Source organism: Stenella coeruleoalba, assembly GCF_951394435.1.
Source record: "Stenella coeruleoalba genome assembly, chromosome: 10".
In the NCBI taxonomy this organism is placed as follows: domain Eukaryota; kingdom Metazoa; phylum Chordata; class Mammalia; order Artiodactyla; family Delphinidae; genus Stenella; species Stenella coeruleoalba.
Window position 1 is genome coordinate 49,749,071 of NC_137156.1, and position 22,715 is coordinate 49,771,785.

Below are 22,715 nucleotides of genomic sequence, written 5' to 3' on the forward strand. Positions count from 1 at the left end.
AGTTAATACATGATGACCAGACTGTAGCCATGACATAAGCTGCCACAATTCTGAGAACTGGCCTCAAAGAAATGGGAACAAACCGACCCTGGAACTGAAGACTAGCTGTACTTAAAACAATCAAGATGATGGTGGCCAGACCACCGATGACCAGTGTGAAGAGGACTGTCAGAGCTGACTGTGCTGTTTCTGCATGTAGCCCCCTCTCTCTGTCTATAAAAGCTCTTGCCCACTGATTGTCAGGAGTCCAACCACCAGTTGCCAGCCTCCAAAATAAAGCAAGCTTTCCTTTCCACCAGCCTTGTCTCTTTATTGGCTTTTGAGCAGCGGCAGCTGGACCTACTTTTGCTAACAGATTTTGGTTCCCAGTGTGAGGCTGGGCTCTCGCGATATCTGGCTCCCGGGTTTTCCAGAGCAGGGCCGCCGGCATGAAGAAGCTTTGGGACGGCTGCGAGGACCCCTCTGCTCGTGGCTCACTGGCCCTGACCTGAGAGGGGTCTGGCAGGGACATTCCTAGCAGCTGCTCAAACCATTTATTTGGGGGCCCCTCGCTGTTTCTCCCCTGCTTGGCACTGGCTGCCAATGTATGCTTTCCCTTGCTGGAACGGAAAGATGCCTCTGGAAGAGCTGACAAGCTCCAAGACCAAGTAAGTCCACCGGTGTGCACCCGGCAAACTTCTCTTTTGAGCACGAAGTGTGATTTGGGTGTTTTGCCAGTTGGTTCTGACGTCAAGGCCCGTTTGTGAGCACAAAGTGCTATTTGGGCGTTTTTGCTAATTGGCTCTGACGTGTGTCTGACGTTGAAGACCGTTTGTGTTGTTAAGTGTTTGTTTGGGACTCCATATGGGTCATCCTCTCCATGATTTGTGACTGTTCTGTCTTTTGGTGTGTGAGGGTATATTCCATTTGTGTGATTGGTATTCTTGTTCCCTTTTGTAGAATGGGAACAATATATGGCAACAGTATTCTTTAGACTCTGGAGAAAATTGGTTAAGATGAAACTCTTCTGAAACTCCAAAACTGATTCTTTTTGCATATGCAGTTGGAGGAAACTAGCTTGATAAAATACTTTTTTCAGAATCTTGACCCTGAGAGAACAGTGTTACCACTTTCGGTAACATAGGTGCCCCTTTTTATGTTTCTGTTAACATCCCATGATCCACTCTTCTCCAGCATCTATCTCAATTTTTAGGTTACTTGTTTGTTTCCCTAATAGTTGATAACCTTTTTGAGGGCAGAAACTGTGTTCTTTCTCTCTAGAATTGCTAGCTTTTACCGTGGCTCTATCAGTATCTAATGACTTGAACATAGAGAGCTGAATAGTGTCATGGAATTAAAGTATTTATGTTTTATGCAGATTAATATTCCAGTCAAACAGTAGGTTTTGAGTATGTACCATGAGCCTGGTGGTGTGTTAGGTAATGCTGCTAGATGTGACATGGAACAGACATGATTTGTCTTTCTTGGATCTTGGAATCCAGAAGAATGTTCTTCAAGGAACAAGTAATGTAAAATTATATATGGCTCAAGGGATAGAGAAGAAGTTCCAAAATGCATTTCTGGCCAGATGATTGTGAATTATGTAAATGAACAAAGATATTAATGTGTTATGTAGAAATGCTGCTGATAAACATAGATTTTAAAATCATTCTACAGTTTTTATTTAAAATCTCGTCTAGTTAGCAAACAGTGATGACAGCATCTCACTGCTTTCCTCAACAATATATAATCTATACATGAAAGATGGACATATATTAAATTAAGGCTATAGAAGGAAATCACATCCTCCAATATACTAGAACAAAGAGGGATGGATAAAACAGAAAGGTGAAAATGTCGTAAATGGATAACATAAATATTATTAGTTTTCCTAAGGTATTTGTTCCTGAGGAATAATCAAGGACTTTTTGATGATGGCCATTCTGGCCAGTGTGAGGAGGTACCTCATTGTACTTTTGATTTGCATTTCTCTAATAATTAGTGATGATGAACATCTTTTCATGTGTCTATTGGCCATCTGTATGTCTTCTTTGGAGAAATGTCTATTTAGGTCTTCTGACCATTTTTTGATTGGGTTGTTTGTTTTTTTGTTATTGAGTTGTATGTGTGAGCTGCTTGTATACATTGGAAATTAAGCCCTTGTCAGTTGCATTGTTTGCAAGTATTTTCTCCCATTATGTAGGTTGTCTTTTTGTTTTGTTTATAGTTTCTTTTGCTGTGTAAAAGCTTATAAGTTTGATTAAGTCCCATTTGTTTATTTTTTATTTTATTTCTATTGCCTTGGGAGACTGACATAAGAAAACATTGGTACGATTTATGTCAGAGAATGTTTTGTGTTTGTTCTCTTCTAGAAGTTTTATGCTGTCATGTTTTATATTTAGGTCTTTAGGCCAGGCATAAGAATTACTCTTGATTTCTTTTTTGATAGATTACTAGACTTCTAGATCAGATGATTGAAAAAAAATCAAGATCTTCATTAATTTCAGCAAGTCATTTGACAGTTTTTACTGATTTCCTGTTGACAAAATGGAACTCCGTCAATAAAGAATGTGGTTGTGAGGTTTTACTCTGAGAGTGGCCTAGGATGCCCTGTCCTACCCTTTCCCTCCCCTTTCACAAAGCCAAATGTAGGCTGAAAAGGTGTGCAAATGCCTGAAAACTGAGGATCACGTATTAATATGGAATTCAAGATGATTTAATCTGGTTGGAACAAACAGCCCAAACCAAGACAACTCCATTTATCATGATTAAATTCAGATACAATTGTTTAGGTTAGGAAACAAAGAAGAACAGAGATGGGGAGACCTATCTGGGCTGCTCTCAACATATACATGAACAGATTTTTATACAAATCAAGTCTTCTGCTAGGGAACAGAATGATGTAGCTGTTAAGCATTCTAATTTTTCTATGGATGGCATTAATAGCAGGTTAATGTGAGATCTGAGAGACCTGAAGTTTCTGTCCTAAGCTGGGCTTCTCAGTTCACACCAGAGAATGGTATGTAGTAGCTGATTCAGTGATAAGCCAAGAGGAGAGTGATCAGAGAACTTCCCTGAAATTAAAACAAAACCCAAAACTTCTCTGATGGTACTGTGGATATCTGGCTTAAGGGAGAAAGATTTTAGGGCCACACTGATAACAATTTTTATTTATAAAGGGCTTTTATGTAGAAGAAAGAATAGATTAATTTTGCATTATTCTAGCAGATGGTAGAAATTGTAATAAGGATGTGGAATGTAATTCATGACAAAGAACTTTTTAGCTATTAGAACTGTGTGAAATTGGGGTAGAAAGTCTTAGGAGGCACTGAGCTCCCATGATTGTTAGTGTTCAGACGTGTAACTGACAGCTCTCCAGGTGGGGATTTTTACATGGAGGGAAAGTTGAATTGAATGGTAGTCTAAAGACTTCTAACTCTGGGGTGGTCTGAGCTTGTAGATTCTGTCTGTCTTTACTTTTTAACTCCAGAGGCTAACTTTTAATATCTTAAAATCACCCTTATGTTACAAGATGTCTTGCTAAAGATAGTAAACAGAATCCATTAGGAGGAGACAAAATGCATTTGGCTTGCTGTTCTTTGATAGGTCTTAGCTGCGATTGACATTAACTGTGGCATATGTATGTGTCAGGTTCTATCTTTATTCATGATTGTTGCTTTTTGCTGTATATGATGCTGTCATTCTTCACATATTCCAATCTTTCTTTTAACTCCCCTCAGAGTTAGCTTTAACAATGAATAAAAACTTTAAATCATTACATTTTACTATGCTTTTAAATAACTGGAACAAGAGTTTTGTATTTGAATTGAATTGTAATTCTAGGTGGCACACTGATTGTTAATGTAAACTTTCATAGCCTAGGCATGTAGGCAACATTTGGCACACTTATACTCTGCATTAATACTATAATTATGACCATGTTTATTGTATATTTTGTCATTTGTGGGACATACTTATGATCACTTTATGTGCTTTATCTTGTTTAATCCTTACAAAAATTCTAATAACACTCCCATTTTATGGATGGGGAGACTACTGTTTAGAGAGTATAAGCTGTTTTTTATGGTGATTCAGAGCAAAGGCTTTTCTTTTACCTTGTTATCACCATAGGGTAGCAAGATTTATTTTGCATACACAAGAATCTCTGCAGTTCCATTCCACCATCCCCCTCCAACCTCTCAGGAGCAGACATTTCTGGAATTTTCTTTAAACTACCTTCCCCCACCTTTTAAAAGTTTTTTTGGTACACATGAAAAAAATAATCAGGTTTTTTTATTTTTGTCTAATTATTTCGTCTTTCCAGCCTATTTTACAAGTTTCAGTTCTAAACATTTAGGCCTCCTTCCAAAGTTAAGTTTTGAAGATTTTTGCACTTAGGTAATTCTAACTATGCCACGTTCCCAGCTATCAACCTCCCTAAAATGTCTCCAAGACTGAACGATAGTCAATCAACTGGGACCATTCGATGGAGTCCACAATGGGTAGAGTTCTGACCTAGTTGCCGTGGAGAGTAACCCAAGAAAGAGAAGATTGTCAACCTACTGAAACACAAAGTCACGTAGGAACGCTTTCAGAGGGATGTACATAGAGCAGGGATAAATTAATCAAATGGTAGGGGTCAACTAGCTAATCTGTTGTATTTCTATAGAACGTTGACAACCATGGCTGAGCTTATTATTAAAGGTTTTTCAATGCAAATATTATGAGGCATTCTGCAGTCAGAGCAGATTCCCTACCTTTTTATTTGTTCCAGCCGTGCAAGATTAGTCATTGATTTCAGCAACAAGGAGCACATACAATATTGTCACCTGCCGTTGATTGCCTTTCTCTTGTTCACCGAGCATGCGACAGGAGACAGCAAGGTTACTTAGTGGGATATATTAATTCAGCCAAGTGTCTAAATACACAGCCAAGCCTATTGAGATAAGGCTGTGACATATCTATAGCAGTTCCCCCCCCTTCTTGTTTATGTGACTGAATTTGCTTTCCTTGTGGATAAATCCTTTGAGAGCCACTCTCATTGGGTACCCTATTGCAGAGGGGCCAGAGATGTATCTAAGTCATTAGTTCTTTATTAGTTTGGGGACCATAGAAAAAATTCTTTAGTGAAAACCTCTCTCTCGCTCACTGGCTCGCTGTCTTTCCCTGTCTCCCTCCCTCCCTTCCTCCCTTCCTGGCTCCCATAAGTATATGTTCACTCTTATGCCCATTTCTCAGTTAAAATAGAGTTTGGTGTAATTAATTGGCTCCTAAAATCACAGAATGGGGCAAGTCCTCTCTATGCTATAATTCTGTAGGGAGACGGATTGTAAAAAAAAAAGATTTTGATGAATGGGTGCTCCAAATTTCCATTGGAAAGTCTCTAGCCAAAAGTCTCATGCTATTCAGAGACATGATTATCTGATTGGATGCAGGGCTTGGCAGAAATCACTTTTTAACTCAGACGTGGGATGGCGACAGAGTCTCATTACGTTAATTTTATTTACAGGGCAGCCTGGTTTCCTGTGCTGCGAGCTGGGTGCTTATTCAGCTGCCTTGGCTTAGGTGGGTTTTCTGCACAGCATATTTTTGTTTCCAAACCATTTTGGCCCTGGAAAGATGTCTGGCCTCGTTTCACTTTCGTAAACTCTGATGAAAGCCACAGAAGTTTCCAGGGAGCCAGAGCAAGCCACTTGTGGGGCCCTTCCTTGCACTGTGTGAATGGCTACTGGAGGGTGGGTTCTAATCAGAAGACACTCCTGTTTCCTGAGGCTTTTGCCTTCACATAAAAAGGGAATGTTGTCACTGAATGTGGCATGAACCTCTCTGTGCCACCTCCCAGGAAGGGCTGAGAGCCACTAGATGTGCGACTTTTCTTTATGGGTAGATATGGGGTCTTATCACACACCCTTGGCCTCCCCCAGGATGCTCTGTGTTCATACTTATTACAAAGGATGTGGAAAAACTGAAAAAAGAGTCTGGATCTGGCTTTGAAGCTGCTACTACTGTTTTTGTTCCATTTGCTTCTCTAAGTACTAATGTTCGTACACATTATAGGGTACCTACACATATACCTTCTCATGGAAGCATCGTAACACATGGATGAAGGACGTGGAAACAGTGATGTTATTTCATAGAATAGCCTCAAAGGGGCCATTTTATACAGGTCACCCTGCTCAAAAGTGCTGGAGGTGGAATTTAAAGTCTCTGACAAGTAGTCAATGATTTCTTTTTTCTCACTCAAGAATGGTCCCAATCAAAATTAATATGTTAATTAATATGTTAATCTGAATAAATTATTAAATTTATCAGGATAGACATTGTATCACATTTGGAAAACAATGATAGATTAGACTACTCAGATCACAAGAAGATACTGATGACTGCTGAGAAATCAAATCAGAGCTAAATTTACATTTATGTTCAGCAATAAAAATTCAATTCAATTATTTCAAAATACACAAAATTGTATTTTGTGTTGGGTGTGGCTACATTGAATAGGCTATAAATGAAAGGGACTGAGGTTTCCTGATGTAGGAGTGCTGACAAAGGGCTTCAACAGCCCTGTTTTTAATGATACAGGCTTAGTTGGTTCTGAAACTGAGGTATTGCACTTCAGGGCTGTGAAAATGCACTTATTTATGAATATATAGGCATGAACTGTTAGTAGAGTTCATCCCAAACCAACTGGGACCAAAAGCTCCTTTTTACCAAGCTCATGCTGTCTCTGGGTCCTATGCTGAGTACTTTGCTGATGTTATTTTGTGATTTACTAGTCACTACCAGGTAGCAGGTTAGGGACCACTAGCCTGATGACGACATGGGGTCCCAGAGAGAAAAGGACTTTGCCCGTACCTGCAACTCCTGCAGCCACTGCCCCAGGCACCCAGCAAGGTCTCCTGCTCTTGTCTCGATGGGTCTTCTTAACCCAAAGCTGCTTCAGTTACCAGGACGCAAGGGAGATGAGCTCCTCCTCTCCTTACCTGCCCCCCTCCCCACAAGAATGCAAAACTCAGGTTGAATAGGAATTAAAATGTCAGGCATTTATATTTGTTTTAGGGCAGGCTTGGAGAAATAGGGACTTTCAACAATTTATCTTTCATGCTGGAAAAAAGGAAAAAGAAAGTAAGAAAAAAAAAGAAAGAAAACAAGCATTTGCTTCAGTGACTAGATGTATAAAGGCTAAGATGTTTCTCTTATACTGAAAGATCTGGGTAATTGCCTCAATTTTCCACTTCTCTTTTTGTGTGCAGACATGGCCTAATTTTTTTTTTTTTTTCGGTACGTGGACCTCTCACTGTTGTGGCCTCTCCCGTTGCGGAGCACAGGCTCCGGACGCGCAGGCTCCTGACGCGCAGGCTCAGCGGCCATGGCTCACGGGCCTAGCCGCTCCGCAGCATGTGGGATCTTCCCGGACCGGGGCATGAACCTGTGTCCCCTGCATCGGCAGGCGGACTCTCAATCACTGCGCCACCAGGGAAGCCCAGACATGGCCTCATTTTTTTAGAGCTTTTTCAACCAGTAAGTTTCCAATATATTTGAAGTTTTCAATTGTCTCAAGTAGAACGTAATAAGATCCTTTTCTTTGGGGCATCTTGTAAACATATTTTTAAAGAATTATTAAAATATGCGTACTTAGCACTGTTAGCAAATATTCACAGCCCTTCAATAGCAGCTGCTTTGAGGGATGATAGAAACTGTGCAGCAAGTTAGGACGACAATAAACCATTAACACTACACATCAAGTATAAATGTCATTTTTCTGCCTGCTTCCCACCTCTTACAAAAAGTAAGCTCGATTTTGTACTAAACACGTCTCAATTGTTATTTTAAAAACATAATTATCTTGATTCTTCTTAGAGACTCAAAATTGTTTCCATTTTTCCAGATTTTTAAGGTTGACAAATTAAAACAGGATAGTTTAGAACTGATTTCTTCAGCAGCTGAGATTGTTTTCTGTAACATTTTGTTCAGAAACAATTTCCATAGTAGAATCATCAACCAGAAAATCAGGACTGATACAGAGAAAGCTATAGCCAGATGGGGACCACAGTTGGGTGGCAAAGTGTTTGGAATATAAAGAAGAAATGTCTGTAAATTTCATAATGGGGAAATTGAATGAGCAGTTCAAATTTATGATCTCAACCCTGTGATTGAGCCAAAGGCAACTCTTGGCACTTGAGTCCTAGTACATCTTCCTTGTTCTGCTAGATTTCCTGACTTCAGGGAACCCAGCTGGTGGATGGGAAAAGTGATGGTAATAATCATGGTTCAAATCTGCAACTAATGTCACCTAACTTCTGATTTTACTCTCATTTTATTATCTCAAATGACTATCTTAATTTACCTCAGCAGGTTGAATTTTTAGAAATTTGCTTTTATATGATGATTACCTTAACATTCAGAAAATAATGCAAGACTATATTATTACATATTCTTATATGCATAACATATTGAAAGATTTCATCTACACTCAGTGCCCACAGATTTTAGCTGATATAGCTGCAACATACAGCCAAGAAAATAAGCCTTATTTCAGGGTCCAGAAGTAGTTGATAAACCTTCAAACAATTAGCAAGAAGAGCTCCTGCATCTTTTTCTCCACATTGTTCAAAATGTTCTAAGCAAGATTGGGACATGTAATGCAGAGGAACAGGAGTTTGGGTCCTGCCTTCAAAGGTAATAACTGGTTTTCAGTAAGGAATGAGGCTCAGTGAGAGGTGGCTATGAAATAACGACTCCTCATTCCCAAATGAAACATTGAATCCTGGACCCAGGAGAGCAGGTGAAAAAATGGTGGATCTGTCTTGTCCTTTCATTTCTTTGGCATTGGTTGTTCATGCATGCATGCATGCATGCATGCATGCATTCAGTCATTTGACAGTTGAATGCCCATTTCCCGCCACCCATTGTGCTAATTGCTGGGGACAAAACAGTGAACAAAATTGAAATAGTTCTGTTCTCCATGGAGTTCAATGGAGGATATAGATAAATCAATGGGCAGTTACCATAAAGTTTGCCAAGCCCATGGTAAAATTGTGTAGGGTGATGAGGGTGCATGTAGCAAAAGCATCTAACCCAGACTGTGGGGTGGTGGTGGGGGGTCAGGAGGCTTTCCTGAGCAAGTGATATTTGTCCTGAAACCTGAAGAGTTGGTTAGGCCAAGGAATATGGGCTTAGCAAGGTGGGATGTTGTCCCTCCTTAAACGTTTATCTAAAATATGGGATTCAGGGAACCGAAGAATGCTCCAGAAGAATCCTCTTCTGTGAAGGTCACCTTACATCTACCAGGAGATAAACTGCCACCTCAGGACATTTGTTTTTATGTAGATTATGGACGTTGAGACAGATCAGTTAAATATACAAAGTCTTACTGCTAAAGAGTGATTTTTAACTGGAGCTGTTTATACTTGGGAATGTCCAACTAATCCATCTTTGTTTGGATTGACTCGTTAAGAAAAGAACTGGGCTTCCCTGGTGGCGCAGTGGTTGAGAGTCCACCTGCCGATGCAGGGGACACGGGTTTGTGCCCCGGTCCGGGAGGATCCCACATGCCGCGGAGCGGCTGGGCACGTGAGCCATGGCCACTGAGCCTGCGCATCTGGAGCCTGTGCTTCACAACGGGAGAGGCCACAACAGTGAGGCCCGCATACCGCAAAAAAAAAAAAAAAACTAAAAAAAAGGAACTGACAGTTCTGTACAAATTTATTCATTCTAGTCTCCATGGTCCCAACATCACTGAAAAAAATCAGGGCATCTAAAAGTTTAATGGAATCCCTAGAGAAAAATTTCAAAGTTTCCTTGGACTTGACATTGGTTAACACTTACCAAATATAATATACAATGTTTGGGCTCAGGTGGGTAGGGAAATTTAGATGGAGACATAAATTCTGAAAATGTCTACTATTTTCTGTCCTTCGTCTACATGAAAAAAAAACCTTGATAGCAGTAAAGAAATCAGCCTGAGAAGCAGATTATCCCGTATTTTTGAACTTGTAATTCTGTATCACCCACAAAATTGTGTGAATTCCTATTTAACATTTGTATTTACTTGTTCAGGTTGACACTAGGTAAGTTCCAGTCTTCTGCCCAAACAAGCTGAATGACTAACAGCACTTTTTCTGTTGAATATCACATCAGCTATAAGCCACACAAAAGGATAAATACATACTTACTGGAATTATTGAATGTGAAAAAAATCACTTAATAGTCCCTTAACAAAATCCTGAAATATTGTTGAATATGTTGTCAATAGTGGCAGTTTTTAAAACTTGGGCTAAACTTTAACCTGCTCTTTAAAAGAATTCATTAAAATGCTACTAAATGGTTTCATGGAAAATGTGTTTGCTTTGGTCCGATTTAATAAACATGTGTTAAGCTCCCTGTATGCACAGTTCAGTGTAACCTTCCCACCCCTCTGGGTCAGGGAGAGCTTTAAACACTCAGAGCACCTCTTCATTCAGCTGTGGCAATGGCATTCCTCTATCAGAATTTTGTGTTTTCTTGTAACATTTCCCCCAGTTTTATTACATTCTATCAAAAGAGTACAAAGTGATCACAGAAAATTTAAAAAATAAATTATCTGTATTCCCATTATCTAGTTAGAATCATTTTACTGTTTTGTTCTCTTTTAATTCATATTTTTTTCTGTATCTAAATTAGGATTCTGATATATTTATTACATCTATTATTGATTAATGTGCTTTTACCAGGTTAGTAAAATAATCTCCATGTCATGAGCATTTCCTTATTTTTACATTTTTTCAGGACTGTGATTTTCAGTAGCTGAATTCACTGTATGAATGAAGTCATGTAAACAATCCTGTATTGTTGGGCATTGAATTAACTAGGGGAGAGGCTCCGTAGATGTCACAAAGAGACCTGAGCTTTGGTCATTCAGATATGACAGAAGCTGACAACACAGAGAGAGGCAGGTGGCCTCGCTGTGATAGGGGGCTTTGCTCTGTGAGGTACCCTAGAAATCCAGATTTCTTCTGTATCGTTTCTCTACCATCCCCAAGGGTGTTGCCTTCTTTTGTGTGCTTGGAATTATTTCATGAGCTCCATGCCCTTGCCCTTTATAGGAAAGGCAAGTTACTTTCTTATAAAAATGTCATCTGATAAAACCTGGGGAGGAGAGTGGTGGTGTTTTTACAAAGTGAAGGAGAAAATGGAGAGTGGGGAGGAATTAATAATATCTGCTGTAGGCATATAGATTTTTTCTTAGTTTTTTCTACTGTAAATATCATATAGAACTTTCTTGTATATTAGTATTAATGTGCATATTTGATAACTGATTTGAGATAAATATGGAATATTAGGTAAACATATGTTTTTACATCTTTTCATCTATACTCTTTGAATGCCTTTCAGAATGCTTCCATCTTGGTTATTAACTTTTATTTTAATCGTTGAGATTCTTTAGTTTAAAATGGCATTTCATCACAGTATTCATTTGCATTCATTTCATTACTAGTAAGCTTGAGTATTTTTCAGGATTATTGATCACTTATTTGTATTTTGTGATTTAACTATGGCTATTCCTGGCCAGTTTTTCTTAGAATTACTTTTTCTTCTGATTTGTCAAATTCTGATTACCTCTTGTGATACATATGACATATATTTTCCCATGTTATCATTTTTCTTTTAGTTGTATTTATTCTTTCATTAGAGTTTTTTATTTTTATGTTTGTGAATCTATCCATATTTTCCATGATATCTTGTTGCTTCTTTTTGTTTGTTTTTTTGTGTTGCTTAGTAAGACTTACACAAAACTGAATTGAGATAAATAATTGCCATTTAAAAGAATTATTTTGCTGTTTTTCCTTTTAGTAACATCTTAAATCTCTGTGGTTGAAAACCAACAAACATTTTTTTGATCACATTTTTTTTCACTGAATTACTCAACAAAATTTTTATTAGTTGTTGAGTATATGCCAGGCATTCTGCTAAGTAGGTGCCATATACCTCAGAGCTTGTGCATTGAGCATGATATTGATATTAACGAATTCCATCTTTCTCCAAGAGTTTGAAATGCGGTTTTTTCCATACATAAATTCTTATATATTTTGGATCTGCTTTTGGCTTTCTTTTCCATTAGAGTTTGTTACTTTTTACTCTGGTATCAGCCTTAGATGGGGTTGGGGGGAAATATGTCCTAATTAATACAAAAATCAAATAAAACTCAAGATTCAATGAAACAAATCTCATCTAAATTCCTGGTATGAGGGTGATAATGTTAATATTATTTTGTTACATAGTTTTGAGGGAGCTATTAAAAAAACAAAATAAAATAAGAAAGTATATTTTTGTGTTATATACATTTTAATACTCAATTATTAGGATAACCAGTTTTTAATTGAAAGGATCAGGTGTGGCAATGCAATCCTTCAACTGTCATTAAAATATGATAGGATCCCAGATAACTGGGTATAATAAAAAGTATAATAATAGTTTATAAGCAGAAATTTCAGTAATTGGCACAACTGCCATCGCCCACATATATTTTTTCTGCTTTCATCTTTATTTTATATTGTGTAAAATTGCTACATGAGTAAATTCTGATGCATTATGCATATCGTGATTAAATATTTGCCCTCATTATTTTATTCTAGTGCCTTACGTAGTTACCTTTTTCAATGTTTTTAGACTTGAATATATAATATATATATATATATAACATAGACTCTTTACAAATATGTACTTACCCTTTAAAAATTACTTTAATACATAATTTTATCATCATAATTATACCTGTTGCCAAGGTAGTTGAGTGTTTCTCTGTTATTTGTCCAAGTATTTCAACTTGTTGTCAGATTTCATCTACTATCATCAGTGACTATATTCTGTTATTATGCTACATTGCAATCATCTTCTTTTCAATCAAAGGCTATTTTCAAAATCTAGTCTCATAAAAATGAACTACCGTCAATTACATTTTGAGCTACATAATCTCAGCTGGATAGATACTGTGTGAGACTCTTTCCAGCCATCTTAGTTATCTGTATCTTAGTTAGTGATAGATTTTCTGATGGTTAATTCTCTAACTTTCAAAATATTGGTCATTTAAAGGCAAGCATTTTTTCATGACCTAACCTGTATTGGTTATGAGCTGAACTCCAAACTTAGCCATGGAACTCATTTCTCCATTTGGTGGTACATGAGTAATGCAACTGAATCATACTTATCTCTCACTTTGTGCCACAATTCTATCGTTTATTTGGCATTTCGGATGATAAGTTAGGAAATGTTTTCTATTCCCTCATTAAATTTAAAGGTTTTTTTTAAAAAATTATGATTTGCCATTAGCAATTACAGATGACTGTGCCAAAAGCAGATTTGAGATCACTAAATTAATGCAGTTCTCTTTACACGATCTTACACAAAGTGCCCAAATTCTATCATTTCATTACAGGAATCCTGTGAAGTGAGACGCGTAACAATGTTTTGTAGTCTGTGGGCGCTGGGAGGTTCCGAAATGTGACGTGACAGCCAAAATCACACAGTTGGAAAATGTCAGACACATTCTTGAATTCCAGCCTCTGACTTTAAGTCCAGGACTCTTCATTATATACTAAACAAACAAACAAACAACCACCACCCCCCCCCCCCCGCCAAAAAAAAAACCTGTGTAGTATGATATTGACTGATGTTACCTTTTGGGGTATTATTGTTTATCAAAGGTACTCACTTGAGTTGAGAATTGAATAATTATATAGTAAAGGCTTTACTTAGTAAATGAAATTGGTTACAATAAATAGAGAAAATGTGTTCATTTTGTATTGAACATTGACTTGCCTTTAGGTTCTGTTTTCTCTGCTTTTGAATTTATAATTCTAACCTATTACAAGTAAAACAAATTTGTCTCTTCATTTGTTGTTGATTATATTTAGCTTTTAAATTTAAAATATTACTTTGTGTTTATTAATTTTAGATGGGCTGAATATTGGAAATTTTGAACAGATTTTAAAAAATGAGTTATAGGTAATTTCAGCATCTCGAGATTACAAATATTGGAGATGTTTTTGTCAATCTGTATGTATATGTATGTACATACATATATACACATACATAAACACACGTATACACAAACATACTTAAAAATACATACAAACATTTTCTTCTTTTTCAAACAAAATTGGGAGTCTGCTGTTTATTTAGAGTATTGTAAATTTCCCATACTCTTTGATAACATGATTTTAACATTTGTATTATATCAATTTAAACAAACCATGTCCATTTCTCCTTTTACCGGTATTTTCATTGAATTGCTCAAACTATGTTTTTATTACTACTAATAAATTTTACTGTAGTATAGTAATAAAATTTAGTAATTTTATTACTGAATTACTACTATGACAGGATATAAAAAGTGACAACTTTTAACAAAAGAAAATTTTAGTTAATAATATTATAGACTTTGTCTCACTAAGCAAGATAAAGCAGTGATGCCAGTAATAATAGACCTTTTAAGCCCATACAGATCAATAAAAAATAAGATGGAGATCTTTACAAGACATGGACTGCTGATAAACACAACTTCAGGATCCTCTATAAAGTTGAGCCTGGGCATGCAGTGGAACATCTGTAATGTTCCGAGGATGTTTTTAGAACTTAACCATATGGCTTTTTTTAGGAATAAGCATCTTTAGATAGTCAAAAGGTCCAAAAGGGTCACTAATGCTACATTCATCACCCACTCATCCTCTTGGTGAATGTACGTCTGTAAGAACTTTTGGCCCTGGGACTAGAGGTAGCAGATTAGGGGGTGCCACTTCTTTCTTTTGTTTTGGCCACACACAGTAAATAAGACTGTGTTCTTTTCCAAGGACTGAGCCTTGAATGTTCAGTCCAATTGCCTTTCATGTGTAGGTTAAGAAAGATTGTGAGAACATTTTTCTTTTGGCTCTTAATTCCTCTAACTACTTCCAAGTCTGGCCATCCAGAAAACCCTAATGATTATCTTTAAGTTAAAAAAAAAAAAAAAAGAATTTAAATCAAGACTGAACAAAGATATTGATGCCTCTCTTGTAAGTTGGTAAATTGAGAAAACTTTTCTATCTTCTCTTCCTGGAGGGGAATATGGGAGAGGACAAACTCCAGGTTTTATTTGGAATTATCTGTGACTTTCACTCTAGGTCATTACTATTTATTTACATAATTTCATCAAGTATTTTGATATTTGCATACTGTGTCTTTGCCATATTGCAAATATTTTTTTTCACCTGGGCTGGGAGTCCGTTTCATTAATTTCTCAGTTGTGAATTTATTGTCCTCTTTCTTTGCTTGATCTAGTCTCATTTATACTAGATCTTGCTATAATTACTTAAAATGTCTGGCTTTTGGATAACATCTTTGCTTGATTTCCAAGGCTAGCATAATGTTTCCTGATTTTTAATTGCAGCTCTTCATTTCAATAGGAATTGGGGGTAGAGGAGACTTAAAAATATGGATTCAACTTACTGTATTGAATTAGGCCTTGGAAACATGACTTTGCAGCATTTTCTCATGTGGGAAAAGATCTTAATTTCTTTAAATATTTTTATTTTTGATGTTTAGTTTGTTTTTAAATTTTGCTTTAATCAATAATGCTGTGACAAACTTCTTTGTATCTCTAACTTTATCCATGTATCTCAAAAATTTTCTGTCTTAGCTCTAGGAAACTCAATAATACACCCTTTTGAGACAGTTTTTAAAATGACACAGACCACAGAAGATAAAGAGAATAATGTTGGTCAGTTATAGATCAGAAAATCTGTCTGTTAAAGTGAGCTTCTCCCCTTTCTCTTGACTCTGAGCTCCATGGAGCAGAAGGTGTACATTTAAAGGGGATGTTTGTGTTCCGGCACGTCTGTAGTCTCTATCCTTTCAGACATTTATGACAATCACATTTTTAGCTTAAAGAGGAGATTTAGAGTGAGTTAAGTTCAACTATTATTTATCAAATATTTTTTATGCGCTAAACAATGAACTGGATGGTAGGAAGGCAGGAAATAAAATATCTATGAGACAAGATTCTTGCCTTCAAGTGCTTACTGGTTTCACTGGGGAGCAAAGACGTGCAGTTTTCAAACTTTAGAATGAGTCAAAGTGTGTTCTATACATGATAAAGTCTGTGGACTCGGAGGGTAAGGAGAAGTATTGGTGGCTGATTTGAATGGACACTGGTCAGTTGTTCAGATGAGGAGTTGTAGTCACTACTGTGCCAGGGGAATGGATTCTACGGTGGCTTTGTAAAGTTAATATAGTCTTAATATAGTTACCTTTCATTACGTAAGTAACAACTGCATATATTTTCACAAATTCAAACAATACAGGAGTATTTAGAATAAACCAAGTTCCTCGTCGCTCACTATATATATATATATATATATATATATAGTTCTATTTTGTGTTTTTGAGTTTCGTAATTCTGGAAATTGGACCATATATATATTGTTCAGAAACTAGCTTTTCTTAAATTAATGTTTTACTTAATAAACCTAAAAAGTCTTTTGTGTTAGTAACTATTGATCCAAGTCAATATTTTGACTGCAAATTATGATTTCATTAGCTAAAAAAGAGTGTTGTAGGGGAAATTGGTTGTTCAACAATATAGAAACAGGCCATCCAACAAGAATTGGCATTTTGCATGGCTTTAGCCTCAATTATTCATCTTCAGATTTGAAGTCTTTTACACACACACACACACACACACACGTGTGCACACACACATACATATCACATGTGTTTTCTGCTTATTTAATAGCATCTTTTAAATAACCAGATCATCTACTATTAAATAGACAAGCAGAGGTCAGAGTTGTGAGAAGGAATAAATTGTTCCTCTTCTACGTGACTCATTTTCCCTGACAGACTGAAAAAAAGTGTCTGATAAAAGTGAGACTGGGGGGGACTTCTCTGATGGTGCAGTGGTTAAGAATCCACCTGCCAATGCAGGGGACACGGTTTCTATCCCTGGTCCAGGAAGATTGCACATGCTGCAGAGCAACTAAGCCCATGAGCCACGACTACTGAGTCCACGTGCCACAACTACTGAAACCCATGTGCCTACAGCCCATGCTCTGGACAAGAGAAGCCACTGCAATGAGAAGCCTACGCACCACAATGAAGAGTAGACCCCACTCACAGCAACTAGAGAAAGCCCACGTGCAGCAACAAAGACCCAACGCAACCAAAAATAAATAAATAAATAAATTTATTTTAAAAAAAGTGAGATTGGGGACCCTGAGCCATGATCTGGGTCTTATCCCAGGGCATAATATCATCCCTGTCACAAGTCATGTATTTGTAAGATCCTGCTCATTCCTGAGAGGTAGGGAAGGGGGCAGTACAGTGCACACAGCTGGGGTGGTCACGGAATGTTAGGAGACCTGTCGGTAGCAATCCTGACCTCCTTTCCTTTGTCTACTGTGTAAAAGCAAATCTTTTTTCAACTTCATCCTTCCTCTCACAAGCTTTCTCACTTAAACCCCGAAAGAATTCACTGTGGTCCCTATCCTGGTCCCACTCCAGATGGAACAGATGAGCCTGGCTGATAAGTGTGTTTTCCATGTGTCTGCAGCATCACTGCATAACCTTTGGGGTATGTTTGCAACGAAATTTCAGTCATATTTATGAGCTGAAACCTTCATCAAGGACCAGACATGCTCTGTTATTAGATAATAGTGGAAGGCAGTGCACTGATTCAGAAAAAGAAAAGGAGATTTAGTACCAAGCTTCTAGTACCCAGAGGTCCCTTTTAAAGTTAAAGCTATGCCCCATGGAGAAGCAATAAAGTCATCCTTCAAGGACACATTTCCACTCCACCCCTCCCTTAGGGTATAATAATCAAAAGGGGAGACCCTACCTTCCTGGGAGCAGAATAATGCACATCCTCCCTTCACAGAAATCACTGAGCACTTACCTGATGAGTTTATAAGCAAGCAGTCCTGTAGCTGGATACATTTTTAAGTTAATGAATATTCAGCTGATTTATTCAAGGTTTCCAAGAACAGTGAAAGAAAAAAAAAACCTGAGGACTTATTCATATCACAAAGGAGACTTCCAGGTACTGGATGGGGGACTGGGGAAAGAGAGGCAGTGACAGCCAGATTCTATGGAAGGAATTTGGGGGCTCTATGTTCCTTTAACCACAGTGAGGATAGGTGCTCCATCTGCTGCAATGGCAACCTCTCCCCTTCCCATTCAATCCCTCCCATTCCTTCGCTCATGGCTGCCCTCACCTCCATCATAATTCCAGGTCATATGTTTCTTGGGGGAGTTTTATTTTGTTCTTTGTAGGATGGGGCATGAGCCCTGGGAGCTAAACTACTCTTGGCATCTGAAGCCAACCCTGGAATGGGCAGCACTGACTTTGGAGGGCTGTTCTCTGCTCCTGATCACCTCCCACTGAGACCTACCTGACTGCTGCTGCTTTGCTCAGTTGTCCAGCCATCTGTACCACCTCCACAGTTGATCCTGGGGGCACACAGTAGATTCACTACACAGACCCTCTGTGAACCAAGAATAGGGGTGGCTGCCCGGCATGGGTGGGGAAGTCTGTGGGCATCCAGTGGGTGGTAGTTACTTTCAGTTAATCACGATGGGAACCAATGATTGTACCAAGCATTAGAAATTCACTAACAAGAAGTTAAAGTACTCAGAAATTTACTAGCAGGAAGTTGATCTTTCCCTACATCTACATAGTGGATGACTAAGAAATAGAAAATGTGGTGGAAGGAGAAACTGGCCAGAGAAGAAAATTTCAGAGAAGAGTAACCTTTTCTATTACTTTGGGAAAATTCATAAATACAGCAAGTTCCTCTTTGGAATAGAAATAGTTTTTGTTAACTGTTCTAGAAGCTCTGCGTTTGTGATTTTAAGTATGTCTGAGATTCTGTGATGATATCTTATTATTTTTGAAGGAAACAGAAGACAGATTCCTTAATACATTAATTCTGAAGAAAACCAAACAGTTCTTAAAACAAATTTGGATTCTTGTAATTGAAGAATTAAGTGCAGTGAAATCTCTTTATTAGCCCCAGCCTCTCTCCCCATCTCTTCATGGATTTACTTCCAGTTGTAGGTTTATTTCTCTTCTCTAGTTTCTGAGCCAGTCCTCTTTGAGGGATGCAGCTCTGCTCTCTGCCCCTTCACCCTGGTGGGAGAGGAGAATTAAGCCTCTCTTCTGAGTACACTGCCCTGAGAATGGGTGTCCCAGGGCTCACCAGCCATCCTTTCATCCTGTGTGTTTCTCACTGCCCTGCAATGGCACAGTTCTGGTGTGGGATTCCATAGCACACGGGTGCCCTGAGTAGAACTGGCCTTCTTTCCTATCCCTATGCTGAGTTCCTCTGTAAAGACTGTGGTCTGTGGAGTCTCTTTATAACTTCACTCTGACTCCACTCTTTACAGAGTCCGTCTTTGATGAATGCTTTCCACATCTAGAGACCTCCCAGAACTCAGCTCCCTGGCTGGACCTCTGGGGTTAGTCATTTCCTCTGTCCCCAGGTGTTGAGCTTGTTCTACATTCTGAGACTCTTTGCAACATTATCGTAGGTCAGAGGTTGCAAACTCATATGACTTCTGAATGAGAGAGCTGGGTAAAGATTGAGATGGATTGAAAGTACATGCCCCATTTAAAGGGGGTGGGCACAAGTCATATTCTGCTGATTATTGCAATTTCAAGAAAAAAAAATCTGAATTTAGGTGTGAAATTTCCTGACTTGAAAATGTTAGCAACTAATTTATTTTTTAAAAAAAAAATGACATGTGAGCCAAGTACATTCCATATGCTTCCTGACCTGTGACACAGCTATGCCTGTGTGACTTCAATCTTAGACCATGTTCTTGAACTATGCAAACCCTGGTGTCTGTACCTTTGTAGGTGGGTAAGCCTGTGTTGTCACATCTAAGGTTGAGACATCTCACTACTGTCTTAGCCAAGCAAACAGTTGACCTCCAGGACCACCTTGCTTCCTGTGCATTTCCCATCTTGCTACATGCTGGGTGTCAACATATTCCTAAGGGGCAACTCCTTGAAAATATGATTTTCTAACCCAGGAAATTGTTATTAAGCAACTCTAGTATACTAAGCATATTTGTTAAGAATATAAACAGCAAATATTTGTAGGACATAGACTTTGTTCTCCAATAGCATGGAAGACATACCTAAAGTGAACCTCCAATGAGTAATGTCTTTGTGTAATCCCCTCCCCTTGGGGACAGGCAGAACCTGTGACTTGTTGCTAACCAATAGTATATAGCAAAGGTGATGGAATGTCAGGTCCATAATTAGTTATGTTATATGGCAGAGGAGATGGGGTGCTGTGCCCATGATTACATTTTGTTTTATAACACTTCCTCGTAGCAGTCTGAGCAAGAAAATCAGACTGCTCAGACCATGCTCTGAACTGCCTATAGGAAGTGTCATGTGGCAGGGAACCATGGGCGGCCTCTAGGGCAGCCTCCAGATAACTGCTGGTAACAAGCTGGGGCCCCTAGCCACACTGCTGCAAAGAAATGAATTTTTCCAACATCCTGAGTAAAGTTGGAAGTGGATTCTTCCCTAGTGAGCCTTCAGATGAGACTGCAGCCCTGGACAACATTTTGATTACAGCCTGTGAGATCCTGAGAAGAGGACCCAGCTAAGTTCTCCTTGGACTCTTGTCCTAGGAAAACTGTAAGAAAATACAAATATGTTGTTTTACGCCACTAAGTGCATGGTAATTTGTTATACAGGAGTAGAAAATGAATACAGCAGTTTATAGCTTACTGTGGAAAATGCCATAGCCGATGCACCACATAAATCAAGTTAGAGAGACATTTACTTGCTTGGATCCCTTTTAGGAAGAGGACTGTACACGTTTGGAAGAAAGACTTGATTGGCTGAGTCCCAGGGCTACTGTGAAATGTACAAGAAGATGTTGTTTGCTTCATTGAGAGAAAGGTGTGTGCCTGTAGATGTTCTAGAGCTCATCAAGATTGTGAATTCCTGTCTCCTGGGCACATGCTCCCTTGAAGTAGGTACCTCTTCCCTGCTCTGCTCTGCATCCCACAGGGAGGCTGGCTCCTGGAATCTGCTTCCTGCTAGATCCTACCAGTGGGAAGTGGTGGCAGGAATTTGGAGTGAGAGAGTGATGGTGGGGATGAGCAATGTCAGGGACTGCCTCCTGGTCCTTTTCTAGCTCTGGTAGCATCTTAGGTGGTATCTGCATGTCCTTCAAGGCTCCAGCTCCCAATGGAATGGCCTACTTTGGTTTCAGCTTCTAGAGCATCACTGTGCAACATGATAGCTGCTATCATATATAACTATATGCAGCTATATAGATTTAAATTCATTGAATTTAAATAAACTTTTAAAATTCAGTTTTTTCAGTTGCAGTAGCCACATTTGGAGGTTAAGTAGCCACATGTCTCTGGTGGCTACCATATTGAATGGTGCAATAATAGATCATTTCCCTTATCTCAAAAGGTCCTATCGGGCAGCACTGCGCTGTAGAGTGATCTGGCCCATGGCTCTGGCAACACCACCTCCTCTCTTTGCCATTCTGGTCAAGGGGTGGTAGAGACTGCTTGATGCTGTTAACCTCTGGGTTGTCTCACTGTTTTCTTTGAGTTCTCAGAATATCTATCACCTATATAACCAACTCCCTGCATTAAGTCCCTTTGTTCCAAATAACCAAGTGACTTCTTTCTTGATCAGACTTTGATTGAGATACCAGAAGAGGAAAGGATAGTCAACATTTCTATATTAGTTGCCCATTATTATGTAACAAGTTGCCCTGAAACTTAGCAGCTTCAAACAACAAATATTTATTACTTGACAGTTTCTGTGAGTCAGGAATCTGGGTAGCTAGGTGGTTCTGGCTTAATCTTTCATAGGATCGCAGTCAAAATGTTGGCAGGAGCTGAGGTCTCATCTGAAGGCTCAGCTAGGGGAGGATCTGCTCTCAGCCTCACCTGTGTGGTTGTTGGCGGGCTCTTGGCTGGGACTCCTCACCATGGGCTTCTCCACAGGCTGCCTATGCATTGATGGCACTAAGTTCTCCCAGAGCAGGTGTTCAGAGGAGTGAGAGAGAGAGAGAGAGAGAGAGAGAGAAGAGAGACTGACTGACCGAGAGGGAGAGAGTATCCAAGATGGGGGATGTCATAATTTACAGATGAAGTCTGGAAGTGACACCATCATTTCGACTGTATCCCACTGACCATGCAGACCAACCTGGCACCGTGCAGGAGAGGGTACACAACATGGGAAAGCCAGGAGGCAGGCATCACTGATGCCACCTTGGAAGCTGCCTACACAAGGGCTCCAGGGAGGTGGATTGGCTTTTGTTTTTGTTTTTTTAACATCTTTATTGGAGTATAATTGCTTTACAATGGTGTGTTAGTTTCTGCTGTATAACAAAGTGAATCAGCTATACATATACATATATCCCCATATCTCCTCCCTCTTGCGTCTCCCTCCCACCCTCCCTATCCCACCCCTCTAGGTAGTCACAAAGCACTGAGCTGATCTCCCTGTGCTATGTGGCTGCTTCCCACTAGCTATCTGTATTACATTTGGTAGTGTATATATGTCCATGCCACTCTCTTACTTCATCCCAGCTTACCCTTCCCCCTCCCTGTGTCCTCAAGTCCATTCTCTATGTCTGCATCTTTATTCCTGTCCTGCCCCTAGGTTCTTCAGAACATTTTTTTTTTTTTAGATTCCATATATATGTGTTAGCATATGGTATTTGTTTTTCTCTTTCTGA

The 22,715-nt window shown here is 38.8% G+C and overlaps 1 protein-coding gene across 3 annotated transcripts in view; it reads left to right on the forward strand.

The window, feature by feature from the left end:
* Positions 1–233: 233 nt before the first annotated feature.
* RBMS3 (RNA binding motif single stranded interacting protein 3) overlaps positions 234–22,715 on the forward strand; it is a 1,083,479-nt gene continuing 1,060,997 nt past the window's right edge. For all 3 annotated transcript variants that reach the window (XM_079935204.1, XM_079935208.1, XM_079935207.1), the window contains exon 1: positions 234–647. The gene's annotated coding sequence lies outside the window, so the exon portion shown is untranslated. The remainder of the gene's footprint in view (positions 648–22,715) is intronic.